Below are 19,966 nucleotides of genomic sequence, written 5' to 3' on the forward strand. Positions count from 1 at the left end.
AAAAACCTGAACTTTTGAAAGTGAAATTCCTGTTATTAAATATTTTGTGCCTTTGTAGATCCATTCCGTAATATGCATGTATAAATGGTAAGTTGAGGTGTAATATTGCTAAAATTGCATTTATTTTTCCTCAAGAAATTTCAGTTTTTTCAGGTTATTCACACCATTTTGTTTGGATAGTTTGTAAATGTACATATTTTCATAATTTAAGTTTGATTGGAGTAAAACAAAAAGAAAAATTTGGAGTCGTCATTATTTACAGGTTATTATGCTACTGTTTTCCTGGTCCGGCCCACTTGAGGTCAACTTGAGCTTAATGTGGCCCCTGAACTAAAATGAGTTTGACACCCCTGGTATAGACTGTATGAAAATATCACACAATTATGAGAAAAAATATTGACAATATACAAAACTACACTGAAATACTGAAACATACAAAAAGGCAGCTGTATAGTACAGATGGCAGAAGTATGTGATGTGAGTGTAGTGTTGAGTGTATCAGACAGTGAACAGGCAGCAGTTCTTCAGTGAAGGGCCTGTTCCTGTTCCTGTTGTGGGTCTGGGGGTGCTTTAGAACGCTGCTGCCTTCTGCATGAATCACACATCAGGCCCCAGATGAAAACGGTGTTAATCAACACCAACAACCAGTGTTTCTCTTAAGTGATGAGTAACGCTCTGAAATATTAGAGATGATTCCACAGTGGGCAAGAGTTGGACAGAGAATACAAAACAGAAGTGAGGGAGTGAGGGAGTGTTTGAACGTCCTGGTTCTGAGTCTGTGCGTCCTCGTCTGTTTGTGGTTTGGGTTGAATGTCTGAAATGAAGTCTGTGGGTAAAACTGCACACAAATGAGTCCACTATTAATGGATCAGCTGTTCTGATAACTGATCATTTTGTCTGAGCAATTTTTAGAACAGAACAGAACAGAATAGAATAGAATAGAATAGAATAGAATAGAATAGAATAGAATAGAATAGAAAAGAAAAGAAAAGAAAAGAAAAGAAAAGCACTAATATCTGATATCGTAAATGGTATGGAAAATTATAATCTATTAATATAAAGAGGGATCCTTTTTTCTCTAAAATCGAGTGTATTTATGGTGCATTAATTTCACTGTTTTAGTGTATATTTATTATATCTATTACATTTATGATCTTTCCAAGTGATAGTTACATTATATGGACAAAAGTATTGGGACACATTGAATTCAGGTGTGTCTTTTCTAACAGGGGTCTGGGGTACAAAACAATAATGATTAATGTCAGAATATAGTTTTATATTGGAACAAATATCATTGTATTGGTTAGTTTGGTTTGAATTGTTATATTTGTGTCTAAAATGCCTCAGAGATGGATTTTACTTAATTTCTCTCACCAATGATTTTTTTTTCCACAACTATGATTTTAAATGTTCTACCTCTACATTTCTAAAATATTTTTCATGCTTTGACTGTAAATAATACTTTTCTACCACAACTAACTGTCTACTTTCTTCACATCTCAGAGAAAGAAAAATCTACCATTAAACTTTAAAGAAATATTGATGTTTATAAACTATATCGACAAAAATACTGGGACACATCATGTCTACAGCTGTAAGATGTCCTGTTCATGAGGATTTGAAATAAAAACATCAATATTAATAATCAATGTGATATTTATCCCAATGTAAAACTATATAATGACATTTGTCATTATATACATTATATAGACTAAATGTTGTCTAAAAGTAATATTTATTTGCAACATAATATAGCAAACTATTACATGATCAAAACCAAATTAATTTTAGCACAAAAAAAAAACAAAACTCAGTTTTGAATGTCTGGGGTTGCCAGAAATTTGTGTTGTTAAAATGGGGTCACAAGACAAAAAAGGTTGGAACCACTAGTGTCGATAGTTGACATCCTGATGCTACCTTTGCATGTTCTGCTCATAAAGATGCAGTAGTATCGTACAGTTTTGTTTTCCACAGACCATATTTTCTGCAATTATCCAAAAAGCCGATGAGAGAATCCCACTGAGAACAGGGCGATGCTAACCTCCACATTAACCTGCAATAACACATCATCCCTGCAGGTCTTTAAACTCCCAGCAGCCCGTGATAATGAAACCGGTCATTTATTATTATAGCACCTGAATGGAAGACAGTCTACTGCGGTCATCTGTGATTATAATAAAATCTACTGATCAAATAATAAGACGATTAAATATTAACCACCCTCAGTCAGTTTTCTGCTGCAACAGAAACTCGCACCAGAAAAGCCTCAGAAAACAGTAAAAACACATGAACAGAGGGTCTGCATGTGACGTCACCACTAGTGGAAGTCACCGCGGTTTCCGCCCACTGAGTGGCAGAAAGAGGGAGATGAGTGACAGCGTTGGCTTCAATACTGTCTAAACTGAAGAACAATATTTAATTTTTAAAAATGGGGCAGAGCTGTTGTGCGATTGACTGTATGAACAGGTTCTTAAAGCAGTGGGAGCTATCGTTTTACAGACACCGAAAGACAAAGAAAAGAGAAGGAGATGGATCCACAAATCCAGGAAACCAAACCTAGATCTGTGGATCCTGTTTGGTGTCAGCTAACATTCATTTATGCTGGATTTTTGAGTAAAATCAGACCTTAAATGACATATTGTTTTGGCTAACATTCCTTCTTGGTTTCATGATCAGATCTTTCATGGTTTTTGTCTTCATTTTGTGATTCTGAACCTTGTGCTCCTACATGATTAGTGAACTAACTGAAACTGAGGTTAACCTAGTTTTTCAAATACGGGGAACTGGAGAATAAAGCTACGACGGAGTATTAGGACCACAGAAGAAAAGAAAAACACTGGTCACTACGAGTATAAAGTCATAAAATATGGAGATAAAACCCGTAATTTTATGATAATAAAGTCGAATACAAAAAGAATCAAAATGTTATGAGAATAAAGTCGTAGTTATAAAAAAATCATAATTTAACAAAAATGTCATTCGTTTATGAGATTAAAGTCGTCATATTCCAACAATAAAGCCATAATATTACAAGAATAATGTCGTAATTTAAAAACAGGTGGAAAAATCTGCTAATTTCCCAGAATCCAGTGGTGCCCTGCTGGTCCACAGCAGTAGTATCTGTGTTGGATAAAGGACTGGATCTGAACTAGACTCAGTAAATCTGCTCAGTCCCAGTAGATCATGCATAGATTCACTGGGGTCAGTCCACGCTCGACTGGAAATGACCTTTGGATCAGCTGGTTCTGGTCCTAGTTTTGGAGCCTTTGGATCAGCTGGTTCTGGGCCCTAGTTTTGGAGCCTTTGGATCAGCTGGTTCTGGGCCCTAGTTCTGGACCCTGGTTGTCAGTCCTGATGAAACCATGTATATTAGTTTCAGGTCCAAATAGCGCTGATCCCCTCCACCCTGGATCAGGTCTGGATCCTCCATTTGTGTCCACATGTCAGTGTTCATGGACCACTTGTTCTTTGGTAGCTCGTACAGATCCATGTCCAGTCCAACTGCCCTTCATTTAACCCTTTCATGCACGAATTATGAGAACCTTAATCAAATTTTTTTCCTGAGTGTTTTTATTCCTCTTTAGGCATGAAAAAAAACAATGTGATTGAAATTTTTCTTCTGAAAAATAAAAAAAAATAAATAAATAAAATTAAAAAAAAAAAAAAACAAAAAACAACCATAAAAAACAATAATGAAAAAAAAAAAAAATTCTTATGAACCTATTTTTCATGAAGTTGCAAAAATGTTCACTCAACTGGACACCATGTGTTTAATTTTTGACACACAGAAACATGTATTTACTGATACATTGTGTGAAAACTACAGGGAGGGCTTATGATTCTGGGGGTTTATGCTCAGGAGAGATCCACATAATGTTACCGATTCATGTCAGAAAAGATATGTAGTGTCTTAAAACTTTAATAAAGATATGTGTAAAAAAACAAAACAAAACAAAAAAAAAAACAAAACGAAAAGAACAACAAAATCCATGAATATACAACAGAACAGCTGTACAGGGTGTCCCATAAGCCTCCATACACAGGAGACATAATACATGTGGTTCTAACATGTATTTCTTTATATTTCTTCTTTATAGTTCTTCAGCAGTGGAGGACACGCATTGAAATGTGTTCCCGACAAAATGGCAGTCATATAGAGCATATTATATAAAGAAAAATGGTTTATGTCAAGAAACGTTTATTTTTCCTCTGTATGGAGACTTATGGGACACCCTGTAGAATAACTGTCCACTGTAGTGACCAGTATGCATGAAAGGGTTAATTTCATATTTCACATTTCCCTTTTCTCTGGCTGCGTTTACTGCTATACTCCGTCATGTTGAGCAGGTTGGTTTTTGCCACTCAGTCTGACTTAGAGGGGTGTGGCCCAGGGGGGAGTGACGTATGTGCATATCCTCTGTATATGACTGTTTTACACACTTCTTTCATTTGCATAAGAAGATGATCAGAACAGACAGCTGCTACAGTGAAGACGATATCTGTCGATGATGAGAAACAATACGACGAACAGAGGCTGATGTTCTCATTAACCGAAGTTAATGGGACACGTGGTAGTAAATCATCTTCCTCTTATGCATGCCGTCACATAATTCCCGTTTATGTGGAAGATAAATTACACAGAGGATTATTTCAGGTGAAGTGGGAGTGGGAGTATGGGGGGGGGGTAGTCCTGATAGACACACACAGGTTGTTTAGGTATTATGTGAACATAGATGTTATGACATGCAATAAAATACAATAGACTGTCACTGTGAGGACAGCGACCACTTACCGCTTTGTCAAACTCCATCTCTGAAAAGAATTTATACCAAGGCTCATTCTCTAAATCTACATCTTCTGGACTTACATCCTTAGTCTAGGGGGCATGGCAACAAGAAGAGGAGGAGAAAGACAAAGAGAAGACAGTTCAGACAATAAACAAACTCAATGAGCCCAACACACATTGGTGACACAGCTAACCGTTAGCCTCGTAGCATAATTACATAAGGATACACTATGTGGACAAAAGTATTGGGACACAGGGGTCTGGGATACAAAATAATAATAACAAATGTCATAATATAGTTTTATATTGGGATAAATATCATTGCATTGGTTAGTTTGGTTTAAATTGTCGCTTCCAAAATGCCTCAGAGATGGGTTTGACTTCATTTCTCTTTTTTTTTTAAATCCATGACTATGATTTTAAATGTTCTACCTCTACATTTCTAAAATATTTTTCATGCCTTGACTGAAGGGATGTAACAATTACCGGTATAACAATAAACTGCAGTAAAATTGCAGACGGTTAGTATTACTGTTTAAATTCTAATTATCATGATAACCATGTTTGATTACTGCACTTTTAGGGGAAAAAACCTTATGTAAAGATCTGCTTTTATGTCAAACATTTGAGTCTAGTTTTAATTTATTACAATTTTAATTGTATATACCTAATATTTGGAACCAATATTCACTTTTAAAGTCTTTGAAAAGGTTCATTAAGCATCTGTATGTTATTTATGCAATAAAGTATATGCATTTTTCAAATTGGATTTTTTTTGGTGTGTGTTTTCTGGCCTTTTATGGTTTTATAGTAGGTTAAGGTGAAAAAAAATAAAAGGCAGATGAGATAGATGAAGTTCTGCTGAAAAAAAAGATCCTAAACATGGGTATAGTAAACATTTGTTTATATACTATATAAAGGCAAAATCAAAAAGGACTAAAAAACGGCCAAAATAGGCTCAGACCACTGAGGGTTAATATTTGAATGTTTCTGCAACAGAAGGTACATTGTGCCAATTATTTTATTTTATTCTTATTTTTTGTAAATACAACTTGGTTAAATTATTTCAGTGTGTATCAGTACTTTTTTAACATTTTGGGCACAATTTCAATAATACCGCGATAATAATGATAACCGTGATAATTTTGGTCACAATAACCGTGATATGAAATTTTCATATCGTTACATCCCTACTTGACTGTAAATAATAATTTTCAATCACAACTAACCATCTACTTGTCATAATATAGTTTTATATTGGGATGAATATCATATTGCTTATTAGTACTGATGTTTATATTTTGACTTAATTTCTCTCAACATTGATTTTGTCTTTTTTTTATCCATGACGTGCTCTAAGTAAATAATACTTTTCTATCACAACTAACCATCTACTTAAGAAGAAAAATCTGCCATTAAACTTGAAGGAAATATTTATGTTTATAAACTATATGGACAAAAATATTGGGACACATCAATATTAATAATCCATATGATATTTATCCCAATATAAAACAATATTAAGACATTATTGTCATTATTGTTTTGTATCCCCTGTTAGAAAAGAAACACCTGAATTCAACATGTCCACATACTTTTGTCCATATAGTGTATACTTAGGTAATTATGCTATGAGGCTAACGACATGTTTTCACGGCGCAGTCACAGATAATACCTCATGGTTCCTTCAATGCTATTTAAATAAAACATGTTGACATTTTTCACGCCTGACTTCACCCATAAAGACCCAGTGCTATTTTTCTGTCAGTTTCCAAATACATTTTCTCTATATTTAACTTTTCTTAAGTGATTTATCACCATTTATTAAAATATTATACTCTGTGTTTTGCATTTTTCCAAGTAAATCATGCATTTTCTTATATTCAATTTAAATGTTTATGAAAAGTGAGAAAATTGAAAGGTTATTCCATCAAAAGTGACGTTTTTTCAGCAAAACAAGTGTCTCCATCTACTGTCACTTATTAAACTACATGGGTTTATTACTTTTTCTTCAGTTTCGTTCAGTTTGTGGCTTATTTTGTTCTTCTTGTTCATTACTTTTGTTAATTTTTCATTCTCTTATCATTTTATTGATTGCATTGGCCATTCATGTTCATTTTCTTGCTTATTTTCTCCATTTTCTCTATTATTTTGTGATTTTTTTTCTTTTTCTTTTATTTGATGTCTATTTTGTAATTTTGTTTACAATTTTGTTCAGTTTGTGGCTCATGTTACTTATTATTTTGATGATTTATTATTCATTTTTGTTCATTTTGCTGATTACTTTGGCTGTGTTCATTTGCTCATTTCATTCTTTTTTTTTTTTTTTTTTACCTCATTTCAGTCAACTTCTTGCTTATTTTTTTCATGCTATTAACTATTTTGTAATTTTTAAAATTAAATTGTTCATTATATTGATTAGTTAATATATATTCAACCAAATGTCATCTATCAAACTCCATGGGTTTATTTATTTATTTTAATTGAACAATGAACAATTGAACAGTATATATACATAATAGTATATATCAAAGTAGGACTAAAAAAGTCACATTTCACAATATATTTTACAGTTCCAATGTATAGAAGCAAATGTAAGTAAAATAAAATAAAATAAAACAAAAAATAAATAAAAATAAAATAAAAATGCTTGGGGTATAAAATAAAAATGATATAAATTAAACAAGATTATATACTTGACATAGTTTTTCCACTTTATTTGCTTTAGAGTTTAAAATTTTCTTCAAATTGTCTAAATAATTGGGAAAAAATTGCTTTAAAAACAATAATATCTGGATGCTGGTGTGCAAATTTAGTGCAATGAATGTGAAATTTGGCAACTATTCCTAAAAGGTTGATGATATCTCTTTTTTCTGGATTTATTTTATCAGTTTGTGAAAGGCCAAATAAAACATGTTGAAAGTTCAATTTACATGAAGGGTCAATTTTGGTGTTTATGAAATTATAAAAATACAAACTCTATGGGTTTTACTGGTGAATCAGTGTTGTAGATGATGACAGTGTTTCCATGGTAACTACGGAGCCTCTGAACGACCAAATGGGTCATATCTGATGACCATGAAAAGACGACAAACTGCATTTTACCTGAATTATTTACATGTATTGATAGGATTACTGGATTAACAAGTATTAAACATTTTAGGTCAGTAGATGCTTTTGGTCGACGGTGGATGTTCGGGTCTTTAAGGGTTAAAGTAAAACTCACATGGTGCTATTATGGAGTTATGTAAAAACTCTGGATTATGTAACATCGATGGAAAGTCACGAAACAATACATACACATACTGATCAGCCACAATGTTCTTATACTGACAGGGAAAGTGGCAATTATGTCAATTATCTTGTCAACGTGGCATCTGTCAGTGGGTGGGAAACATTAGGGAACAGGTGAATATTTATGATGGAAGCAAAACGGCAAAAATAAGAATCTGAGTGACTGTGACACATAAAAGGTCACATGGTTTTGGTGGTAAATGGGTCCTAAACTGAAGAGTTTATTGGGTTTTACCATTAAACTATGTAAAAAAAAAAAAAGTGTCACATACACTGTAAAAAAAATCTGTAACTGAACAGAATTTTCACTGTTTATTTTACAGTTTTCCTGTATTTTTAAAATACAGTAAAATATCAATGGAATGACAAAAACAGACTGTGATTTTACATGTCAAATATAAAATAACACGAAAAAACCTTAACTGTGAATAACCATAAAATTTCCATTTTTTAAAAGATTTTTTTTTTTCTTTTTTCACAGAAAAATACAGTCAAAATACATTGGCAAATGTATCATAATTTCACAAATATTTCTTTTCTATTTATGAGATTAAACTGTTAATTTAAAGTTTAATACTGTAAAATAAATAAATAAATAAATAAAACGAGATGAAATTACTGACAATTAACCGTAAAAGAAGTATTTGTTCTGTCAGTTTAACCAGACTTGTTTGTTAATTGACAAATATCTTGTGTAATTACAGGAGGTTTCGCAACGAAAATGTTGAATAAATGTATTTTTGTGAATGTATAACATGTATAAGCACTGATAAACTGTCCAAATACAGTTTTTATAAGTGGATTGGACAACTGAGTCTCACTGAAAATTTTGATATATGTATTTATAGGTAATTTGATTGTTTTAATACATGTAAATATTCTTTATTAAACGTTAAAAAGTCCAAAAAAATATGCAAAATCTCATGTAAAGTTAGGGCAAAAAACTGTATTTTAATTATGGAAAATTACAGGGTTTTTTTTTTATGATATGGTTATTTTCCATTATTTAACAGTATTTTTTGGCACCCCTGCTGCAGGAATATTACAGTTTTTTTACAGGTTTTTTTTTTTTAACAGTATAATGCATTCAGGCTGTTTAATATGAGAAATTGTGGGTCTTATCATATTATCAGGTGAACATTTATTATATTTGATGCTGTTAGTGATGATAAAGCACCTGGGTTTTAAGACAAGCTGAAAAAAAAGCAAGAACATATTGATCTTTTAATGTGAACCAAAGAATCATACTGCTAAGAATAACCCACTGAACATGACACGTCTGCACTGTAAAAAAAAAAAAAAACAAAAAAAACAAAACAGTAATATTCCAGCTGCAAGGGTGCCAAAAAAATATTGGAAAATAATGGAAAATAAACATCTCATAAAAATACAGTAATTTTCCATAATTAAAATACAGTTTTTTGCACTGACTTTACATGAGATTTTGCTTTTTTTTGACTTTTTAATGTTTAATAAAGAATATTGACATATATTAAAACAATCAAATTACCTATAAATACATATATAAATAATTTCCAATGAGACTCAGTTGTCCAATCCACTGATAAAAACTGTATTTGGACAGTTTATCAGTGCTTGTACATGTTATACATTCACAAAAATACATTTATTCAACGTTTTTGTTGTGAAACCTCCTGTAATTACACAAGATATTTGTCAATTAACAAACAAGTCTGGTTAAACTGACAGAACAAATACTTCTTTTACGGTTAATTGTCAGTAATTTTATCTCGTTTTATTATTTTTTTTTACAGTATTAAACTTTAAATTAACAGTTTAATCTCATAAATAGATAAGAAATATTTGTGAAATTATGATACATTTGCAAATGTATTTTAATTGTATTTTTCTGTGAAAAAAGAAAAAATTTCTTTTAAAAATGGAAATTTTATAGTTATTCACCGTTACAGTTTTTTCATGTTATTTTACATCCGACAGGTAAAATCACAGTCTATTTTTGCCATTTCATTGATCCTGTATCTGAAAAATCTGTAAAATAAACAGTGAAAATTTTGTTAAATTACTTTTTTTTTTTTTTTTACAGTGTAAGAAACGTATCACATAATGCATTCAGGCTGTTTAATATGAGAAAATGTGGGTTTTATTATATTATGAGGTGAACATTTATTATATTTGATGCTGTTAGTGACGATAAAGCACCTGGGTTTTAAGACAGGCTGAAAAAATGCAAAAACTTTTTTTGATCTTTTGATTTTTATTGATCTTTAATGTGAACCACAGAATCATACTGCTAAGAATAACCCACTGAACATGACACGTCTGTAAAAGTAATAAACGGTGAAATTCTTTTGGTAAATCTCACAGGGTGAAATAACATCAACAGCACTTTCAGACCCACAGAGAAGAAAGAAGAAACCTGAGAAACGGAGCCGACTACAGAGGGAGGACGCTGACCCGCACAAAATGAGGTTAGAATTGGAAAAACAACCAGTCAATTATTTTAGAGCCGTCCTGGGCTGAACTGGGCCAGACGCTGCCTCTAATGAGCCTGTTTGTTGGAACTGGGATGGAGCCAGATCGCACTCGCTTGATGTTGGACAAACTGTAATTACATAATAAAGTCCTTCATCACAATAATGCGTATTCTGCACCGAGGAGGAGGGAAATAAAGATTTACACTGGGAAAAGCATCTGTTTCTGCCATGAATTTAACCCTTTAAAGAGCCAGAACTATTACTGTGGGGACTCCCAAATGGGTTTAACTCTACTTTAAACCTTTACATAGTTATTTATCACCAGTAATTATAATATTCTCAACTGTATTTTGCATTTTTCAGTGAAAATATAAGTAATATTTTACAGAACAAAGAGCAGCTGTTTAGATAAACTTTATCATTGCAAGTTTTGTGCAGATTTTCTAATCTCACACTTTAATTTTAACATCTGATCAGTAGTTTAGGTGAAAATAAGGATGGTTTCAATCGAAATAATACTTTTATTGAAGTTCCCAAATTAGTTTTTCTCTCTATTTAACCTTTGTTAGGTCATTTATCGCCAACTATTATCAGACCTGTTGTGAGATAAAATGCACACAGAAATGCACAAATTATTTTTTCTTCCTATTTAACTGTTCTTAAGTGATTTATCACCATTTATTATAATATTCTCACCTGTATTTTGCATTTTTCAGTGAAACATAACTAATATTTTAGAGCACAAAGAGCAGCTGTTTAGATAAACTGTATCATTGCAAGTTTGGTGCAGATTTTCTAATTTCACACTTTAATTTTAATATCAGATCAGTAGTTTAGGTGAAAATAAGGCTGGTTTATATCCATATTTTAACGGAGTTAACCTATAAAGACCCAGTGCTACTTTTAATTGCATTTCCTAAATATTTTTTTCTCTTTATTTAACCTTTATTTTCCATGTTCCAATATTAAATGCCAGTAAATGTGTCTTCTTCATGAGAATAAGTGCATTATTAAGTGTATTATTAAACTATTATCAGGCCTATTGCGAGATAAAATGTACACAAAAATGCACAAATTAATTTTTTTCTCTTTATTTAACCGTTCTTAAGTGATTTATCACCATTTATTATAATATTCTCATCTGTATTTTGCATTTTTCAGTGAAAATATAACAAATATTTTAGACAACAAAGAGCAGCTGTTTAGATAAACTTTATCATTGCAAGTTTTGTGCAGATTTTCTAATTTCACACTTTAATTTTAACATCTGATCAGTAGTTTAGGTGAAAATAAGGATGGTTTCAAACCAACTAATACTTTTATTGAAGTTCCCAAATTCGTTTTTCTCTCTATTTATCCTTTAATTTCCATGTTCCAATATTAAATGCCAGTAAATGTGTCTTTGTCATGAACAGTAAGTGCATTATTAAGTGTATTATTAAACTATTATCAGGCCTGTTGCAAGATAAAATGCACACAAAAATGCACAAATTATTTTTTCTCTTTATTTAACCATTCTTAAGTGATTTTCAACCATTTATTATAATATTCTCATCTGTATTTTGCATTTTTCATTGAAAATATAAGTAATATTTTACAGAACAAAGAGCAGATGTTAAGTTTAGCTTTATCATCGCAAGTTTTGTACAGATTTTCTAATTTCACACTTTAATTTTAATACCTGATCAGTAGTTTCGGTGAAAATAAACCTGGTTTCAATCCAAATAATACTTTTATTCAAGTTTCCAAATTCATTTTTTCTCTCTATTTATCCTTTAATTTCCATGTTCCAATATTAAATGCCAGTAAATGTGTCTTCTTCATGAGTAGTAAGTGCATTATTACGTGTATTATTAAACTATTATCAGGCCTATTGTGAGATAAAATGTACACAAAAATGCACAAATTAATTTTTCTCTTTATTTAACCATTCTTAAGTCATTTATCACCATTTATTATAATATTCTCATCTGTATTTTGCATTTTTCATTGAAAATATTAGTAATATTTTACAGAACAAAGAGCAGCTGTTTAGTTTAGCTTTATCATTGCAAGTTTTGTGCAGATTTTCTAATTTCACACTTTAATTTTAACATCAGATCAGTAGTTTAGGTGAAAATAAGGCTGGTTTCAATCCAAATGTGTTGCATATTTCAACTTATACTTTTTTTGAGGTTCCAAAATTCATTTTTCTCTCTATTTAACCTTCATTTTCCATGTTCCAATATTAAATGCCAGTAAATGTGTCTTCTTCATGAGAGTAAGTGCATTATTAAGTGTATTATTAAACTATTATCAGGCTGTTTGTGTGATGAAATGCACACAAAAATGCACAAATTAATTTTTCTCTCTATTTAACTGTTCTTAAGTGATTTATGATCATTTATTATAACATAATCATCTGCATTTGGCATTTTTCAGTGAAAATTAGGGTTTTTCTGTATTTAATATACTGATCAAGTAGATGTTCATAAAGGTTCAGATTAAAAGTTGAGGGTTATTGTATCAGAAACAGAAAAAACTGAAGAAAAAGTGACTTTCAGCAAAATATATCCTTAACTGAACATAAACACAAGTGTCTGCAATCACTGTCATTTGTGTGTCAGTGTTGTAGAAGATGACGGTGTTTCCATGGTAACTATGGAGCTTCAGAACGTCCAGATGGGTCATATCTGATGACCATGAGAAGATGATAAACAGCATTTTACCTGAAATATTTCAACGTATTGACAGGATTAGTGGATCAGAAGTCATTAGACATGTTATATCGGTAGATGTTTGTGGTCTGTGGTGGTGGTTTAGGTGTTCGAGGGTTGACTTAGAAGTGTTAGTTTGAGTTTTTAACCCATAAAGACCCGGTGCTACTTTTGTGGGAATTCCAAACTATTTTTTTCCTCTATTTTTAACTTTTCTTGAGTGATTTATGATCGTTTACTATAATATTATCCTCTGTATTTTGCATTTTTCAGTAAAAATAATGTATTTTCCAATAATTAATGTTCTGATCATGTAGATCAGGGGTGTCCTCCTTCAGGAGCCACATTCAGCTCTATTTGATCTCCAGTGTCTCCAGTGCCAGTCAAATAATAGCATAATAGCCTATAAATAATGACAACTCCAAAATTTTTTAGATCCAGAAAATAACATTAAATTATGAAAACATTTACATTTTACAAACTATCCAATCAAAAAAAGATGTGAATAACCTGAAAAAAATGAAATTTCTGAAGAAAAATAAGAAGAGATAATAATAAGAAGAAAAATTTGATCAATATTCTGCCTTAACTTATGATTTCTACATGTGCATTACAGATCAGGTCTACCAAGACACAAAACAGACAGAATATCGTTAAAATTACACTTATTTTTCTTTAGACATTTCAGGTTGTTCATATTTGTTCAGGTTATAGATGTTTTATTATTAAAGGATACCAGAATTTAATATTTGCAGTAAATCAAAGAGAAAAAATTGGTGTTGCCATTATTTAGAGGCATGATGTCATATTATTTTTTTCACATGAAACCAAGAAGAAAATTTGGAGTAATTATCTCTAGGTTATTATGCTGTTATTTTCGAGTTTGACGCCCTTGACTGTTAATATCTTCTGCTCTTTGTAAATTCATCCTCCGGATTGGACCCTTTGGCGGGCTGGTTTTGGCCCCCGGGCCACATGTTTGACACCTGTGATGTAGATGTTCATAAAAGTTCAGATTAAAGTTGAGGGTTATTATATCAGAAACAAAAAAAAAAAAACTGAGGAAAAAGTGACTTTTTCAGTAAAATATATCATTAAATTCATATAAAAACAAGTTTCTCCATCCACTGTCATTGATTAAACTCCATGGGTTTTACTCAATGTTGGAGAAGATGTAACTCATTCTCTACACAGCCTTTGAGCATCTAAATGGGTCAAATCTGATTTTAATTCAATTATTTACGTGTATTGATAGAAATATTGGTTCATAAGTTATTACACATTTCAGATAAGTAGATGATTTGGTCACCAGTGACTGTTGAGGCCTAAAACGAGCTAAAACTCACTGGTTTGCATAAAATCTGAGCAGAAGAACTGGATTTGTTTTAATATTTATGTTATCAGGATTGTTTAAGTTTAAAGAGTTGGTTGAATTAAGGACATTGCTGATTGTGTTTAGAGCGAGAAACGGACTTCTGCCTGCAAGTTTGCAGAGATTATTTGTTTTAGTATCACAGGATGAAGAACATAGAAGGAGGTTTAATTTTAAACAGCAAAGGGTGCGGACTAACGTGAAGAAAATGTGTATTCCTGTTGTGGGTGTCAGAATGTGGAATTATTTGGCAGTGGAAGAGAAAATCTGTACAATTATTTTTCAGTTTAAGACTTTGTATAGGGAAAGAATAGAGAAGCTTTATAAAAGCATGGAATGACATAATTCTACTTATGGATGTTGGATTTATTTTATTTGTGTTGACTACCAGGTAAACTGTTTACTGTAATAACTGTAATGGCAACGTATCTGATGTAAGCAGATGTTTCAAGAAAGGGGTAGGTATTATGAGTTTTCTTCATCCTGCTCCTTTCCAATCATTTAGATTGGAATGAATGAATAAAATGAAATGAAATGAGATGAAATGAAATTTCTTGAGTGAAACCTCTTGTACATCATAAATAGCAGCTTAAATATTGGCATCTTTTATTATTTTCATAAATCTAGCCAAACATAATGTGTGTATCAGTTGTGTTTAATACAAGACAGTTTGTTTATATTTGAGGATATTTGGCTCCTTACTCGTAGGACGATGACACTGCTTTATTTATTTGGCATTTTGACAGTTTTTTTTTTTTTTTTCTCTCCCCCTTAATGTAAAATCAGTTCAGGTCTGGCATGAACATCCTGCAGGATCAGAACACTAATGGAAACCTCTGAGTAACTCTAAGTAAAGCTCAGAATTCGACGGTATCTTATTTAAAAGGTTTCAAAGATGTCTGATCATTTCAAGGCCACAAAGATATATTATGAGGGTTTCATTTATGTAGAAATGCATGAATATGACACTCCCTAGTTCATGGAATCTGCTGGAGATTCAAAGCCAAAGTGTATGAGGCGCAAGAGAACGAATAAAACAAACACAGCGGTCACAGTTTTCTGATGAAAATTTTAGATTTTTATTATTTAATGTGGCTATTTTTGCAGAAAAAGCTTCCGCTAGTTTCAAGCAGCAGAGTGAATTAAAGTTTCAATTAAACATCACAAATCCAGCCAGCTCATCTTTAAATTAAAGCCTCTGATTTTGTTTTTTAGGCAACAGATGAGTTTATTCATAAGACACAAACTGAACAAAATTGAAGAAAAAATAAAACAAAAAATAAACATGCAGTTTAATAAATGACAGTGGATGAGGACACTTGGTTTATGTTCAGTTAATGATATTTTAGCTGAAAAAAACCACCTTTTCTTCAGTTTTCTCTGTTTTGATATAATAACATTTGAATTCATGCTAAGTTTTTATGAACATCTAAATTACATATAGAAAAATAAATACAGGATTTACTGTGACAAAGGCAAAATACAGAGGATAATGTGGAAACACTGTCATCTTCTACAACATCAATTCACCAGTAAAACCCATGGAGTTGGATAAATAACAGTGGATGGACACACTGGGTTTATGTTCAGTAAATGATAGATTTTACTGAAAAAGTCACTTTTTCTCAGGTTTTCTGTGTTTCTGGTATGACAAACCTCAAATGTAATCTCAGCATGATGATTAAAGTACATGATCAGTAAAATAAATACAGTAAAATACCTGGTTTTCACCGAAAAAAAAGGCAAAAGGGAGTGAATGACATAATGATAAACGGTGATTAATCGCTTAAGAAAAGTTCATTTGTTCTCTTGTTTGTCTGTTCTTTTTCTTGATTTTACTTTTTTTTTGGTTACTGTTAAAATTCTACATAAAACTCAATAAAGATTTAAGGAAGAAGAAGAAGAAGAAGAAGAAGAAGAAGAAGAAGAAGAAGAAGAAGAAGAAGAAGAAGAAGAAGAAGAAGAAGAAGAAATTTTAAATAGAGAGAAAAATTCATTTGGGGGCTTCCAAAACAGTATCTCTGGGTCTTTATGGTTTAATCCTCCTTCATGTTGTACTGATACCTGTCATGACTCAGAGGATTTGACAATAAAATCTGCATGATGATTAAAGTACATGATCAGTAACATAAATACAGGAAAATACCTGATTTTCACTGAAAAAATGCAAAAGGGAGTGAATAGTATAATGATAATTGGTGATTAATCACTTAAGAAAGGTTCATTTGTTCTCTTGTTTGTTTGTTTTTTGTTGTTTTTTGTTGTTTTTTCTTTGGGTTACTGTTATAATTGTACATAAAACTCAATAGAGATTTAAGTTAGAAAAAAAAAAAAAAAATAAAAACAAGAAGAAGAAGAAGAAGAAAGGTTAAATAGAGAGAAAAATTCATTTGAGAGCTTCCAAAACAGTATCCCTGGGTCTTTATGGTTTAATGCCTCCTTTATTTTGTACTGATACCTGTCATCACTCAGAGGATTTGTCAATAAAATCTGCATGATGATTAAAGTACATGATCAGTAAAACAAACACAGGAAAATACCTGGTTTTTACTGAAAAAAATGCAAAATGGAGTGAATAATATAATGATAAACGTTGATAAATCACTTAAGAACGGTTCATTTGTTCTCTTGTTTATCTGTTCTTTTTGCTGTTGTTTTTTTTTGTTTTTGTCTGTTTGTCTTTTTTTGGGTCACTGTTATAATTGTACATAAAACTTAATAAAGATATAAGTTACAAAAATAATAATACGTAAGTAGCTGGGATAGGCTTCAAGTGACCCCACGTGACCCTAGTGAAGATAAAGCAGGTTCAGAAAATGAATGAATGAAAAGGAAGAAGAAGAAGAAGAAGAAGAAGAAGAAGAAGAAGAAATCGAAGAAAATGAAAAAGAAGAAAACGGAGAAGAATAAAGGTTAAAAAGAGAGAAAAATTCATTTGGGAGCTTCCAAAACAGTATCCCTGGGTCTTTATGGTTTAATGCCTCCTTTATTTTGTACTGATACCTGTCATCACTCAGAGGATTTGTCAATAAAATCTGCATGATGATTAAAGTACATGATCAGTAAAATAAAAACAGGAAAATACCTGAGTTTTACTGAAAAATGCCAAATGCATTTATTTGCATATTGAGCGCAGAAGTGATCCCATTTGGAGGTTCATTTTAACTCCAGGTCTGAACACACGAGGTTGAAAATCACAGGACGGACGTCAATGTAAGGTCTGAAGCATGCATACGAGTCTCAGACAGATCGAATATTGAATATATAATAATAAATAACTGTTTTTGTCGCTTGTAATTATACTTTTCTTTGACTTTTGTTTCAGGAATCCATCCAGAAACTGCAGACGACACTGGATTCAATTCCAGGTTATATTTGTATGTGTTCATGAAGAATGCTTGGTTGACTTTCTGAATAAATATGCATGTAAAGTGATGGGACTATAGCTGGAATCTGCAGCTGCCGGGTTTATAGTAGATGTACCAAAGCTCATGGTCTGCAGACACACAGCCCTCAAGGACACCGTTAGATTCAGCTCATGCAAAAAAAAAAAAAAAAAAAAAATAGAAGAAGACGAAGACGAAGACGCCTCCTGGAGAAAACACACAGGATCCATGTTTTATGTCCTCTCACTGTGAGCTGATCCAGTCCAATAACCTTAAACTGAAAACAGGAAGACAATGGCCCCCCCTGTAAGTGATACCCCCCCCTCCTCACTGCCAGGCAGGATCATCTGTCACCGCAACAGGACACCCTTTAGGAATGTGGCTAAACATACGTCGCCTCCTGAGCTGTTAGAAAAGCCGCCACCCGGGAGCTTAGACACAGAGGTGGGTGGGGGTGGTGGTGGTGGGGGTGAGTGGTGGCGGGTGGGGGACAGCTCACACGACATGCACAGAGACAGAAGGCGGGTTAGCATACCGTTCTCTCCAGCTTCAGCACCGATGATTTCCCAGGCTCGTACTCGAAGATGCTCTTGGGCTCGGCGCGGTACTTCCTGGTGTCTACCTTCTTATCCGGGGGCTCCCACTCGTTCCTGTGGAGAGGGGAGGGGAGGGGGTGAAGGGGGGGAGAGCGGGGATGGGAGACAGCCAATCCTTATCAAATCGTCTCCATGGCAACCACATTTTTAATTTACACATGATGTCCGCGTCATTTGCTCTCATCCTCCCCCTCCTCCTCCCCTCTTGTCGTCTGCCTCTAATGATGATCTGACAGAAAATCCAATTCACGCTCCGGCCAAAGAGGAAATTCGATCAGTTAAACAAGACTGGAGGAAAAGCAGAGCGCAGCATTTCCTGGGAAAACTCCTTAACCATGAGCCAGGACTAATGTTTACAAAAGGAGCTGAAATGAAATATCCAGACGTACACGGAAAAATAAACACATTCTGTTCCAGCGCAAAAACTGAGCTGCATCACTTACAGTTATTGCATCAAAATGTAAACAGTTATTTCAACTACACCCAATTATTTTGCATAATCATCAGAACTGTCTCCATTCAAGAGCCAGAAAGAAACAACGCATTCCAACAATATTTCTACATAATTTCAACAAGTGAATCATTTCACCCAAAAACACCTAAATATACACCAGCGACCCAAAGCATCTACTGATCTAAAATGTTTAACAACTTTACACTGGAAAAAATTTAAATTTTACCAAGTGTATTTTTTTCATTTCTAGTCCAAATATCTCATCACACTTAACCTCCGCAGACCCATATTTGTGGACAAGATTTTCACAACTTCATACAAAAAAAAGGAAACTGTCCACCACAAAGGACATTCCATAAAAATTTAAAAACTGCATCTGAAAAAACTGTTGCATCATGATGTTCCCAATATAGGCACTTATTTAATAAAAAAATTAAAAAGCTTGTACTTTGCTGACATTTTCTGGGTCTTAGGAGATTAAAATAAGACATCATCACCTACAGAGTAACTTTTCAGTGAGATATAAGAACAGATTTTTAGACAATAGATCTGGAAAAACTTATTTCAAGAAATCTTACCAAGATAATTTTCACTTCATTTTTTGCTTAATTCAAGATTTTTTTGCTTAATTCAAGATTTTTTTGCTTAATTCAAGCAAAAAATCTGCCAATGGAACAAGTGAAAAATTATCTTGAGTAAAAACAGTATCAGTTACAGTTATTGCATAATAATTTAAACAGTTATTTCAACTACACCCAATTATTTTGCATAATCATCAGAACTGTCTCCATTCAAGAGCCAGAAAGAAACGACATATTCCAACAATATTTCTACATAATTTTGACAAGTGAATCATTTCACCCATAAACACCCAAATACACACCAGCGAACAAAAGCATCTACTGATCTAACATGTTTCATAACTT

At 32.6% G+C, this 19,966-nt stretch overlaps 1 pseudogene; it reads right to left on the reverse strand.

Moving 5' to 3' along the window:
• The window catches only part of LOC115434564 (sorbin and SH3 domain-containing protein 1-like), a 125,039-nt pseudogene that overhangs the window by 37,138 nt on the left and 67,935 nt on the right, over positions 1–19,966 (reverse strand).

This window comes from Sphaeramia orbicularis, chromosome 15 (genome assembly GCF_902148855.1).
Source record: "Sphaeramia orbicularis chromosome 15, fSphaOr1.1, whole genome shotgun sequence".
Classification (NCBI taxonomy): domain Eukaryota; kingdom Metazoa; phylum Chordata; class Actinopteri; order Kurtiformes; family Apogonidae; genus Sphaeramia; species Sphaeramia orbicularis.